The following is a 14,709-nucleotide window of genomic DNA, read 5'->3' as shown; positions in this document are numbered from 1 at the left end:
ATAGGCAGATGAGATCTGTATTACTTAAGGCACAGCGTAAGCTACTATGCCCCAAAGACTTTAAAATATAACAGGCTAACCGAGACAGGACTTCTCCCCTCTCTCACACAGCAGTCCAAAGGCAGCAACCAGGATTGTTAGGGCCCTTCTGCCAACCTCTACACCAGCTTCTGGAGTACAAAGCTGCTTTGAATTCACCATCATGTTTGAATTGCAGCTAAAGGAAGGTGGAAGTTTCAAGGAGAGCAAATACCCATTCTTTGTAAGGTCACGATCTTTGGAGGTACTCATTTCTGTTCCTATCCCATTGGCCATAACTTAGTGAGATGGCCGTAATTTAGTGAGATGGCCATAAGAGAGGCATGCGCCCTGCTAAATCCTGGGAATGCTGTTGCTAAAGGAAGACGGGGGGGTTATGTTGCCAAAGCTCCATCCATCCTTGCTGCATCCTGTGTACAGCAAGGGAGTGAAAAGCCTGGACTCTGAGGTCGGGCCTCCAGGGTTCAAATCCTCAGTCTCCCCTTCGCCATCTAGCATTCTGCAGTCACTGTTAGTTTTTATCTCTATAAACTAAACAGATTAGGAACATCTACCTAAAGCTGTGTTGTGAGGATTAAAAAAGAGTACTTAGAACAGTGCTTGGCACAAAGTAAGTACCTTGAACACATTAATTATTATTAAAATCAATCCATATATTGCAATCATTTAACATTTTAATAAATTATTTATTACTGATTCTTGTATTCAAATGTTTGTATTAAAATTATTAAAATCAGGAGACACTCATGAGAGTAAAAGTGGGTGCTTTTAATGATCATGCTGGGGCAACAAGCTTAAACCAGGACCCCTCAAGGCAAAATAGGGACATCTGGTCACCCTGGTTACACAGCACTGGGGTTAACAGACAAATAGCACCATCAAATCTACTTCCTGGATACCAAAGGAATTAAGAGCAGGAAGAAAAAAGACAGTGATATTAAAGATATTTTGCAAGAATTGTGTTCCAAATACAAATTCCGTCTTTTTAGAAATTCTTTACTAGTTAGTTTCTGGGGATGCCTTCCTCTTTTAACAAATGTTAGCATCTCAGAGTTTCTACTTTCTAGAAACTAGAGACCATCTCTAAGGTTGCCTGATTTTTTTTCAGTGAATTGATATGATTCCAGTCAAGAGAAACGAGATAAAAAGTAGATATCAGCAGCAATGTTTCAGTACAGCCAGAATTCACAACTCATCTTCTATTTTCTGAATTAGAGAGTTTAGTATAGCATATAAGGCTGTAGCCCAAAGACAAATAATATGAGAAGATATTTAACCCCACTATGATGTGAAGAACTGAAAATTGAAACCGTAGGCAGGTACTTCCTTGGCCTACAGAATTGGCAAAAGCTTTATAAAAACTGAGAAAATCTAGTGTTGGTAAGATTTTCAGGAAATGAGAATACTCACATATTGTGGGTGGGAAAGTAAGCCGTTAAAATTTTTGTAGAGGAACATATAGATCCTCTGACTCCTCTATTACATTTCTATGACTTTAAAGGGAAAAAAACAGATAAGTGAAAAAAGATGCATTAAGAGTTTTATTTATTATGGTGAGAGATTGGAACTAAGTCTCTAACTAACTAACTCTCCTATGACAGAAAATTAAGTAAATTGCATTGCACCCATACATATATCAGAATACTATCTAGTATATGAGGAGACATTGACAATATACTGTTAATGAAAAAAAGAAGTTACAAAATAGCTTCAAGTGTAGTATAATTGCAGTTTTTAAAGGAACTCAGATGCAACCATTACATTAAACAAACCTGACTCATGGGATAAAATCACAGAGAAACTCTCTTCTTTTTTCTTTTACTATGACATTTATTTAATAGAGCTAGATCTTTCTCTTTCCTTGGATAAAAACTGCATCAGACTTCATGACATCTCTAGTCACTTTTAAGTAACAGAAAAGCCTTAAGTTGCTCCTAGGAAAAGAAGCCTCAATTATTAATGAACACGTTCAGTTTCAAGCTTGATTTAGAGTTAAATCTTTTCCCAACATTCAAATCATATCTGAGGTTTGCTGCCTGGAAATGGGGTTGCATTTCACATCTTTTCTCTGCTTCTTCTTGCCTTTGCTCCTACTCTCCCCAACCCCCTTGCTACCTTCTGATTCCCTGAGGGTTGGACCATAGGATGGAGAAGGCTGGAGGTGGGGTGCAAGCATCTCCTGACTGAGCCGCTAATAGCACAGTGGCCTAGGATCAGAACTCTCTGGGCTTGGCTTTGTTTTTCTGTGGACCTTCTTGAGGACATTTCTTAGTATGTGAAGTAGTTTTGGATTGTATCCTGGACACTGTGAGGATTGTGTTGTGGAGATTTTCATTCTTATGTCCCTTTATAATCCTCTGAAGAATGTTGATAGTTTAGAGTAAGTCAATTAACCTATTTAGGTTTAGACAGGAAATTCTCTCTCTCCTTCTGCAGGCAATGGTCTTAATCTTATGCCAGCTTCCGAAACCTTAGCTATGCTACTCTATGTCTGTTCATGCATGCTCAGCTTCAGATGTTAGCTTGAGACTTAGATGGTGGTTAAATCTTAGGTCAGTTCTCAAAGCCTTTGCAATGTTGCTTTGGTCTTGTGCATGTATATCATGGAGATGAGCCTGGAACTTATACAGGTTTCTATAGGGAAATAAGGAAGCTCCTTCTTCAGCTATCTCTTCTGTAGGATTCCTCCCACATTCTCCAGAATTTGAAATCCATGTAGTATACTATAATTCCGTTTTAAGGAACTACTTGGAATTTAAACCAATCACTTCTAAATAACCCATGAATTAAAGAGAAAATTCAAAGGAAAATTTAACGTATACTATAAATTAAATGAAAATGAAAACACATGTCAGAATTTGTGAAACGCAGCTAAAGCTGTGTTTGGAGGTAAATTTACAGCATTAAAATGTTCATATTAAAAAAGAAACATTTCTCAAGTCAACAATGTAAGCTTCTACCTTCTTAGAATAAGAGAAATAAATTAAACGTAAAGCAAGAAGAAGACAGGAAGTAATAAAGATTAGAGCAGAAATCAATGAAGTTGAAAACATCAAAACAATTAAAATTAAAACCAAAGCTGGTACTTGGAAAATGTTGACCAAATTGCTAAGCATCTTGACAGACTAATCAAAAGAAAGAAAGCAAAAGTTGCTCATGTCAGAAATTAAGGAGGGGGCATCACCACAGACCATACAGATATTAAAACAATAATAAGTGAATAATGTGGAAAACTTTATACTATAAATTGAACAACTTAAATGAAATGGACCAATGTTTCTAAAGACACAAACAAATTACCAAAATTTATTTAAGATGAAATAGACATGCCTGAATAGCCCTATGTCTATTACAGAATTTGAACATGTAGTTTAAAATGTCTTGTAAAAAAAGTCTTCCAACAAAGAAATCTCTATGTCTGAAAAGCTTCATTGGGGAATTCTACCAAACATTTAAGGAAGATATCAAAGCAATTCTGCACAAATTCTTCAAAAAGATAGAAGAGAAGGCAACACTTAACAACTCATTTTATGAGGACAGAATTTCACTGGTACCAAAAGAAAACCCAAGTTCATTATGAACATAGTGAACGTAGATGCCAGAATGCTTAACAAAAATATTAGCAAATTAAAACTAACAATACATTATTAAAATAAAAATAATTAATAATAATAATACATCATGGCCAAGTGTGGCTTACCCTGAGAATGCAAGACTGTTTACACACTTGAAAATCTAATGAAGTAATTCATGATATCAATAAACTGGGCAATAAAAAGTATTTAACTATCTCAATAGATGCAGTAAAAGCTTTTGACAATATTCAGTATCCACTCATGATAACAACTCAGAGGAAACCAGGAATAAGAAGGAGCATTCCTAACCTAATAAAGAGAATCTAGAGAAAAAGTTTACAGCCAACATCATACTTGGTGTTAAAAGACTGAATGCTTTCTTCCTAAGATCAGGAGCAAGGCAAGGATGTCTTCTTTCACCATTCCTATTCAACATCATCCTGGAAGTTCAAGATAGAGTGATAGGCAAGAAGAAATGAGGTACATATAGATTGGAAAGAAAGCAATAGAGCTATCTATATTGACATGATTGTCTATGCAGAAAGTCCCAAGATGTCAACAACATAGTAATCTTCTCATACTGATAAGTGAGTTTAGCAAGGTTGAGGATACAAAGTGCACATACAAAATGAATTCTAATTCTATATACTAGCAATAAACTATTAGAAATTAAAACATTTTTAAAGTACCATTTACAATAGTGCCAAAAAAATACAGAAGGTGCTTAGGCATAAGTTCAACAAAATATATGCAGGACTTGTATACTAAATACTAAGAACACAGATGAAAGAAATCAATCAACAGCTAAAAAAAATTGAAAGATTATACCATATTCATGGATTGGGAGACACTATTGTTGAGATGTGAAATCTTCCCAAACTCATTTAAAAATTCAATGCAATCCCATCAAAATCTCACAGGAATTTTTCCTTTTTATAAATTGGCAAGCTGATTCTAAAATTTACATGGAAAGGCAAAAGAACTTGAATAGCCAAAATAATTTTGCAAAAAGAAGAAAAAAGCTGGATAACTCACATTACCTGATTTTCAGATTTACTATAAAGCTACAAAAACAAACAAACAAACAAAAAAGACAGTGTGGTATTGGCATAAAGATGGCCCAATAGACTAGTTGAACAGAACAGAGAAGCCATAAATATATCTACATTTATATGATCAATTGATTTTCAACAAAGGTAAGTGAGTTCAGAAAGACTAGTTTTTTTCAACAAATGGTCTTGCAACACCACTTATACGCAGGAAAAAAAATGACCTCAACTTGTACTTCATACCTTAGAAAAAAATTAACTCAAAATGGATTATAGACCTATAAGTAAGAGACAAAATCATAAAACTTCTATAAGAAGACATAGAAGAAAGTCTTTGTAATTTCATAAGTATTTCATCCAAGTCACAATCCATGAAAGAGAAAAATTGATAAACTAGGCCTTAGCAAAATTAAAAACTTCTGCTATAGGCCGGGCGCAGTGGCTCACGCCTGTAATCTCAGGACTTTGGGAGGCCGAGGCGGCCAGATCACAAGGTCATCCTGGCTAACACGATGAAACCCCATCTCTACTAAAAATACAAAAAATTAGCCAGGCGTGCTGGTGGGCGCCTGTAGTCCCAGCTATTCAGGAGGCTGAGGCAGGAGAATGGCTTGAAACTGGGAGGTGGAGCATGCAGTGAGCGGAGATTGTGCCACTGCACTCCAGCCTGGGTGACAGAGTGAGACTCCATCTCAAAAAAAAAAAGAAAAACAAAAAACTTCTGCTACATACAAGACACTATTAAGGAATTAAAAAGATAGGCCACAAACTGGGATAAAATATATGTTGATCATATCTCTGACAAAGAACTGGTTTCCAAACTATATTAAACACTTTTACAACTCAATAATAAGAAAACAAGGAACCCAATTAAAAGAAATGGGCAAAATATTTTTAAAAAACACTTCACCAAAGACAATAGCTGGATGGCAGATAAGCACAAAAGATGGTCAAAATCATTAATCATTAGGGAAATGAAAACAAAAACTACGATGTGATACCACACCACATCTGTTAGAATGGCTAAATTTTAAAAAACAAACTGACAAATCCAGATCCTGGCAAGGATGCAGAAAAACTGACACTCTCATAAATTACTGGTAAGAATGCAAAATAATACAGCCTCTTTGGAAAACAGTTTAGCAGTTTTTTACAAGGTTAAACATACACACACGTATCATGTGAAATTCCACTCTTGAATATTTACCAAGAGAAAAACTTATGTTCATACAAAATCCTGTAAATGGGGGTTTATAGCTGCTTTATTCATAGTCACCCAAAACTGAGTACCACCCTAATGTCTTCCTCCTAGTGAATCCATCACCAAACTGTGGTATATTTGTGCAATGGAATAGTACTCAGGAATTAAAACAAATAAACTCTTGATGTATGCAACAATATGTAGGCATCTCAAATGCATTATGCTTTTAAGAACAAAGGCAGATCTGAAAATCTATATGACTCAGAACTCAGAATGAAGGCAGACTTGAAAATCTGTATAATTCCTTTTATACAATATTCTGGAAAAGGGGAAGTTACAGAGACAGAAAACAGATCAGTGGTTGACAGGCTCAGGGGTAGGGAACAGGGGTTTTGCAGGTGAGGTAACTTCTCTATTTAAATTTTAGCAGTAGTTACATGACTATGCATTTGTCAAAACCAGTACAACAAAAGAGTGAATTCTACTCTACATAAATTTTCAAAAGGAACTAAAAAGAAGAAATAAATCTGCACTTAGAAGTGTTCCTGGTAGATCAGCTGGCAAGATGGCTGAATAAGAACAGCTCCAGGCTGCAGCTCCCAGCGAGATCGATGCAGAAGGTGGATGATTTCTGCATTTCCAACTGAGATACCTGGTTCATCTCATTGGGATTGGTTGGACTGTGGGTGCAGCCCACAGAGGGCAAGCCAAAGCAGGGTGGGGCACCACCTCACCTGGGAAGCACAAGGAGTTGGGGGATTTCCCTTCCCTAGCCAAGGGAAGCCATGAGGGACTGTGCTGTGAGGAACAGTGCACTCTGGCCCAGATACTGTGCTTTTCCCACAGTCTTTGCAACCCGCAGACCAAGAGATTCCCTCCAGTGCCTACGCCACCAGGGCCCTGGGTTTCAAGCACAATACTGGGTGGCCATCTGGGCAGACACTGAGCTAACTGCAGGAGTTTTTTTTTCGTACCCCAGTGACAGCTGGAATGCCAGCGAGACAGAACCATTCACTCCCCTGGAAAGGGGGCTGAAACCAGGGAGCCAAGTGGTCTGGCTCAGTGGGTCCCACCCCCACAGAGCCCAGCAAGCTAAGGTACCCTGGTTTGAAATTCTCACTGCCAGCACAGCAGTCTGAGGCCAACCTGGGATGCTCGAGCTTGGTTGGGGGAAGGGCGTCCGCCATTGGTGAGGCTTGAGTAGGTGATTTTACTCTCACAGTGTAAACAAAGCCACGGGGAAGTTCAAACTGGGTAGAGCCCACTACAGCTCAGCAAGGCTGCTGAGGCCAGACTGCCTCTCTAGATTCCTCCTCTCAGGGCAGGGCATCTATGAAAAAAAGGCAGCAGCCCCAGTCAGGGACTTATAGATAAAACCCCCGTCTCCCTGGGACAAAGCACCTGGGGGAAGGGGTGGCTGTGGGTGCAGCTTCAGTGAGTTAAACAACCCTGCCATCAGGCTCTGAAGAGAGCAGTGAATCTCCCAGCACAGTGTGAGTTCTGATAAGGGTCAGAGTGCCTCCTCAAATGGGTCCCTGACCCCTGTGTATCCTGACAGGGAGACACCTCCCAGTAGAGGCCAACAGACACCTTGTACAAAAAACTCTGGTTGGCATCTGGTGGGTGCCCCTCTGGGATGAAGCTTCCAGAGGAAGGAATAGGCAGCAATCTTTGCCATTCTGTAGCCTTCTCTGGTGATACCCAGGCAAACAGCAAACTCCAGCAGACCTGCAGAAGAGGGGCCTGACTGTTAGAAGGAAAACTAACAAACAGAAAGGAATAGTAGCAACATGAATGAAAAGGACATCCACACCAAAACCCATCCGAAGGTTACCAACATTAAAGACTAAAGGTAGATAAATCCACAAAGATGGGGATAAACCAGCACAAAAAGTCTGAAAATTCCAAAACCCAAAATGCCTCTTCTCCTCCAAAGGATAACAACTCCTTGCCAGCAAGGGAACAAAACTGGACAGAGAATGAGTTTGATGAATTGACAGAAGTAGGCTTCAGACGGTAGGTAATAACAAACTCCTCCAAGCTAAAGGAGCATGTTCTAACCCAATGCAAGGAAGCTAAGAACCTTGAAAAAAGATTAGAGGAATTGCTAACTAGAATAACCAGTTTAGAGAAGAACATAAATGACCTGATGGAGCTGAAAAACACAGCACGAGAACTTCGTGAAGCATACACAAGTATCAATAGCCAAGTCAACCAAGCAGAAGAAAAGATATCAGAAATTGAAGATCAACTTAATGAAATAAAGTGAGAAGACAAGATTAGAGGAAAAAGAATGAAAAGAAACAAACAAACAAAACCTCCAAGAAATATGGGACTATATGAAAAAACTAAATCTAGGTTTGATTGGTGTACCTGAAAGTGACAGGGAGAATGGAACCAAGGTGGAAAACACTCTGCAGGATATTATCCAGGAGAACTTCCCCAACTTAGCAAGATAGGCCAACATTCAAATTCAGGAAATACAGAGAACACCACAAAGATATTCCTTGAGAAGAACGACCTCAAGACACGTAATTGTCAGATTCACCCAGGTTGAAATGAAGGAAAAAATGTTAAGGGCAGCCAGAGAGAAAGGTAGGGTTACCCACAAAGGGAAGCCCATCAGACTAACAGCGGATCTCTTGGCAGAAACCCCACAATCCAGAAGAGAGTGGGGGCCAATATTCAACATTCTTAAAGAAAAGAATTTTCAACTCAGAATTTCATATCCAGCCAAACTAAGCTTCATAACAAAGGAGAAATAAAATCCTTTACAGACAAGCAAATGCTAAGAGACTTTGTCACCACCAGGCCTGCCCTACAAGAGCTCCTGAAGGGAGCACTAAATGTGGAAAGGAACAACTGGTACCAGCCACTGCAAAAACATGCCAAATTGTAAAGACTATCAACACTATGAAGAAACTGCATCAACTAACGGGCAAAATAACCAGCTAGAATCATAATGACAGGATCAAATTCACACATTACAATATTAACCTTAAATGGAAATGGGCTAAATTACCCCAATTAAAAGACACAGACTGGCAAATTGGATAAAGAGTCAAGACCCATCAGTGTGTTGTGTTCAGGAGACCCATCCCACATGCAAAGACACACGTAGGCTCCAAATAAAGGGATGGTGGAATATTTACCAAGCAAATGGAAAGCAAAAAAATGCAGGGGTTTCCAATCTCATTCTCTGATAAAACAGAATTTAAGCCAACAAAGATCAAAAGAGACAAAGAAGGGCATTACATAATGGTAAAGGGATCAATGCAACAAGAAGAGCTAACTATCCTAAATATATATGCACCCAATACAGGAGCACCCAGATTCATAAAGCAAGTTCTTAGAGACCTACAAAGAGACTTAGACTCCCACACAATAATAATGGGAGATTTTAACACCCCACTGCCAATATTAGACAGATCAATGAGACAGAAAATTAACAAGGATATTCTTCAGGACTTGCACTCAGCTTTGGACCAGGTGGACCTAATAGACATCTATAGAACTCTCCACCCCAAATCAACAAAATATACATTCTTCTCAGCACCACATTACACTTATTCTAAAATTGACCATATAATTGGAAGTAAAACACTACTCAGCAAATGCAAAATAGTGGAAATCATAGCAAACAGTCTCTCAGACCACACTGTGATCAAATTAGAACTCAGGATTAAGAAACACTCAAACCACACAACTACATGGAAACTGGACAACTTGCTCCTGAATGACTACTGGGTAAATAATGAAATGAAGGCAGAAATAAAGATGTTCTTTGAAACCAATGAGAACAAAGACACAATGTAACAGAATCTCTGGGACACATTTAAAGGAGTGTGTAGAGGGAAATTTGTAGCACTAAATGCCCACAAGAGAAAGCAGGAAAGATCTAAAATCGACACCCTAACATCACAATTAAAAGAACTAGAGAAGCAAGAGCAAACAAATTCAAAAGCTAGCAGAAGACAAGAAAGAACTACGATCAGAGCAGAACTGAAGGAGACAGAGACACAAAAAAAAAAACCTTCAAAAAATGAATGAACCCAGGAGCTAGTTTTTTGACAAGATCAATGAAATAGATAGACCACTAGCCAGGCTAATAAAGAAGAAAAGAGAGAAGAATCAAATAGATGCAATAAAAAAATGATAAAGGGGATATCACCACTGATCCCACAGAAATACAAACTACCATTAGAGAATACTATAAAAACCTCCATGCAAATAAACTAAAAAATCTAGAAGAAATGGATAAATTCCTGGACACATACACCCTCCCAAGACTAAACCAGGAAGAAATCGAATCCCTGAATAGACCAATAACAAGTTCTGAAATTGAGGCAAAAATTAATAGCCTACCAACCAAAAAAAGTCCAAGACTGGACGGATTCACAGCCAAATTCTACCAGAGGTACAAGGAGTAGCTGGTACCATTCCTTCTGAAACTATTCCAGACAATAGAAAAAGAGGGACTCCTCCCTACCTCATTTTATGAGGCTAGCATCATCCTGATACCACAACCTGGCAAAGACACAACAAAAAAAGAAAACTTCAAGCCAATATCCCTGATGAACATAGATGCGAAAATCCTCAATAAAATACTGGCAAACTGAATCCAGCAGCCACATCGAAAAGCTTATCTACCACGATCAAATCAGCTTCGTCACTGGGATGCAAGGCTGATTCAACATACACAAATCAATCAATGTAATCCATCACATAAACAGAACCAGTGACAAAAACCACATGATTATCTCAATAGATGCAGAAAAGGCCTTCAACAAAATTCAACAGGCTTTCATACTAAAAACTCTTAATAAACTAGGTATTGATGGAAGGTATCTGAAAATAATAAGAGCTATTTATGACAAATCCACAGCCAATATCATACTGAATAGACAAAAACTGGAAGCAATCCCTTTGAAAACCGGCACAAGACAAGGATGCCCTCTCTCACCACTCCTATTCAACACAGTATTGGCAGTTCTGGCCAGGGCAATCAGGCAAGAAAAAGAAATAAAGTGTATTAAAATAGGAAGAGACGAAGTCAAATTGTCTCTGTTTGCAGATGACATGATTGTATATGTAGAAAACCCCATCATCTCAGCCCAAAATTTCCTTAAGCTGATAAGCAACTTCAGCAAAGTCTCAGGATACAAAATAAATGTGCAAAAATCATGAGTATTCCTATACACCAATAACAGATAATCAGAGAGCCAAATCATGATTGAACTCCCATTCATAATTGCCACAAAAAGAATAAAATACCTAGGAATAAAACTTACAAGGGATGCGAAGGACCTCTTCAAGGAGAACTACAAGCCACTGCTCAAGGAAATAAGAGGAGGTACTGACAAATGGAAAAACATTCCATGCTCATGGATAGGAAGAATCAACATCTTGAAAATGGCCATACTGACCAAAGTAATTTATAGAATCAATGCTATCCCCATCAAGCTATCATTAACTTTCTTCACAGAATTGGAAAAAAACACTTTAAATTTCATATGGAACCAAAAAAGAGCCCACATAGCCAACAGAATCCTTAGCAAAAAGAACAAAGCTGGAGGAATTACACTGCCTGGCTTCAAACTATACTATTAGGCTACAGTAACCAAAACAGCATGGTACTGGTGCCAAAACAAATATATAGACCAATGGAACAGAACAGAGGCCTCAGAAATAACACCACACATCTACAACCATCTGATCTTTGACAAACCTGACAAAAACAAGCAATGGGGAAAGGGTTCCTTATTTAATAAATGGCGTTGGGAAAACTGGCTAGCCATATGAAGAAAACTGAAACTGGATCCCTTCCTTACACCTTATACAAAAATTAACTCAAGGTGGATTAAAGACTTAAACATAAGACCTAAAACCATAAAAACCCTAGAAGAAAACCTAAACAATACCATTCAGGACATAGGCATGGGCAAAGACTTCATGACTAAAACATCAAAAGCAATGGCAACAAAAACCAAAATTGATAAATGGGATCTAATGAAACTAAAGAGCTTGTGCACAGCAAAAGAAACTATCATCAGAGTGAACAGGCAACCTACAGAATGGGAGAACATTTTTGCAATCTATCCATCTGACAAAGGGCTAATATGCAGAATCTACAAAGAACTTAAACAAATTTACAAGAAAAAATCAAACAACCCCATCAAAAAGTGGGCAAAGGATATGAACAGACACTTCTCAAAAGAAGACATTTATGCAGCCAACAGACACATGAAAAAATGCTCATCATCACTGGTCATCAGAGAAACGCAAATCAAAACCACAATCGGATACCATCTCACACCAGTTAGAACGGCGATCATTAAAAAGTCAGGAAACAACAGATGCTGGAGAGGATGTGGAGAAATAGGAACACTTTTATACGTTGGTGGGAGTGTAAATTAGTTCAACTATTGTGGAAGACAGTGTGGCAATTCCTGAATGATCTAGAACTAGAAATACCATTTGACCCAGCAATCCCATTACTGGGTATATACCCAAAGGATTATAAATCACTCTACTATAAAGACACATGCACATGTATGTTTATTATGGCACTGTTCACAATAGCAAAGACTTGGAACCAACCCAAATGCCCATCAATGATAGACTGGATAAAGAAAATGTGGCACATATACACCATGGAATACTATGCAGCCATAAAAAAGGATGAGTTCATGTCCTTTGCAGGGACAAGGATAAAGCTGGAAACCATCATTCTCAGCAACCTAACACAAGAACAGAAAACCAAACATCACATGTTCTCACTCATAAGTGGGAGTTGAACAATGAGAACACATGGACATGGTGGGGGAACATCACACACTGGAGCCTGTCAGGGGGTGGGGGGCTAGGGGAGGGATAGCATTAGGAGAAATACCTAATGTAGATGATGGGTTGATGGGTGCAGCAAACCACCAAGCCACGTGTATACCTATGTAACAAAACTGCACGTTCTGCACATGTACCCCAGAACTTAAAGTATAATAATAATAATAATAATAATAATAATAAAAGAAGTGTCCCTGGTATTTAGTAAGCACTTATGGAAATTGGCTATTATTGATGTATTGATGAATACGTTAATAATATTTACCTTGTATTTCAGCTGTGAGCCAGGATACAAACTATTTTCCAATTCAGTAATTACAAATTAACTCTGAAATATCCTGACTACAGATGAAGCCCTGAATTTTCACCAAGAAAATCTCCAGGGCTAGTGCTTTGAGAGCCCCCAGCCAAACTGGAATTTTAGTACCAGAGCAGCTGCCAACAGCTCCTTAGTGGAAAAGGAAGGGGAGCTGAGCATGGGTATCTCCAGTGTGCCTTTCAAGGGATATTTTTTTTTCCTGAAGGACTGTCTAGTCCCTAGTCATCTGACTTGAGACCGGGGGTCCCTCACATGGGAAACCCATTTATGCTGGCAGATGCCCTTGCGGCCATTGTGTGACCTGTGTCTAGTTTATGCCTGCTTGGCCTTGCTGTGGCACTGGGAACCCAGCCTTGTGTTCTCCTTGGTGTTCAGAAAAAAAAAAAACTGACCTGGGGCAGCCCTTGGTTGTTCAGACGGAAGGTACAAATTCCGTACACCTCTACAACGGAAAAAAATTCAAAGATTCATGCAAGTCAAGAATGAAGAGTCAGGCAAAGAGAGAGTGACAACTAGCAGTACAGTACTCCCCCCTTATCTCTGGGGAATAGGTTCCCAGACCCCTAGTGGATGCCTGAAACCATGGATGGTACCAAATATATATATATATATATATATATATATATATATATATACACACACACACACACACATATATATATGGTTATATATAGGTGTATATATGTATATATACACACACATATATACAACCATATATATGTATGCACTATAGCTGTATGCATATGTATATGTGTATATATACACATATGTATATAGGTGTATAAATACATATATATGTATATAAACTTACATAGGTGTATATATACATATATGCATATAGGTGTATATATACATATATATGCATATAGGTGTATATATACATATATATGCATATAGGTGTATATATACCTATATGTATACACCATAGCTGTATGCATATGTATACATCTGTATATATACATATATATACATCATATATGTGTATATATATAGTATATATGTGTGTGTATATATGATGTACATATGTGTGTATATACACATATATATACACTATGTTTTTTCTATACATAAAAACCTATGATAAAGTTTAATATATCAGGTAAGCATAGTAAGAGATTAGCAACAATAACTACTAATAAAACAGAACAATTTTTACCATACACTGTAATGAAAGTTAAGTGACTGTGTTCTCTCTCTCTCTCAAAATATCTTGCAATGTACCACAGGTAACTGAAACTGCAGAAAGCATGACCTTGGATAAGGAGGACTGCTGTATGTATAAGGGACTAGGGTGTGGGCCATGCTAAGTTCTCCAGTAAATGCCTTCAGGAAACAGTGGGAATGCAGGGAGCCCAGTATGCTGGCTGAGAGAGGTGCCTCTTTGTTTAATCTCTGGCCACCGGCTTGAGCCATTTGGCTGTGAGGTAGAGCTGGAAACTGTACCAAAAACACAGCTGAGCCCTGCTTTGGGTACGAGAGAGTTAAACCTGTTTTCAAAATGAAGGCAACAGAAAATTATAAAAATTCACTGACACTGGTCAACAAGCTTTGTACCTCTCAGACCACCATTTGTTTCTCATTAACTAGAGCATTCTCAATGGATAGACAGCATTTTCCGATTCAGCATCAAAAAGAGAAAAGAGCTGTGGTCACCAAATAAATATTTCCTATACAACAGGCCAA

This window comes from Pongo pygmaeus, chromosome 5 (assembly GCF_028885625.2).
Source record: "Pongo pygmaeus isolate AG05252 chromosome 5, NHGRI_mPonPyg2-v2.0_pri, whole genome shotgun sequence".
Classification (NCBI taxonomy): Eukaryota; Metazoa; Chordata; class Mammalia; order Primates; family Hominidae; genus Pongo; species Pongo pygmaeus.
Note: the sequence above shows the minus strand (reverse complement) of the source record.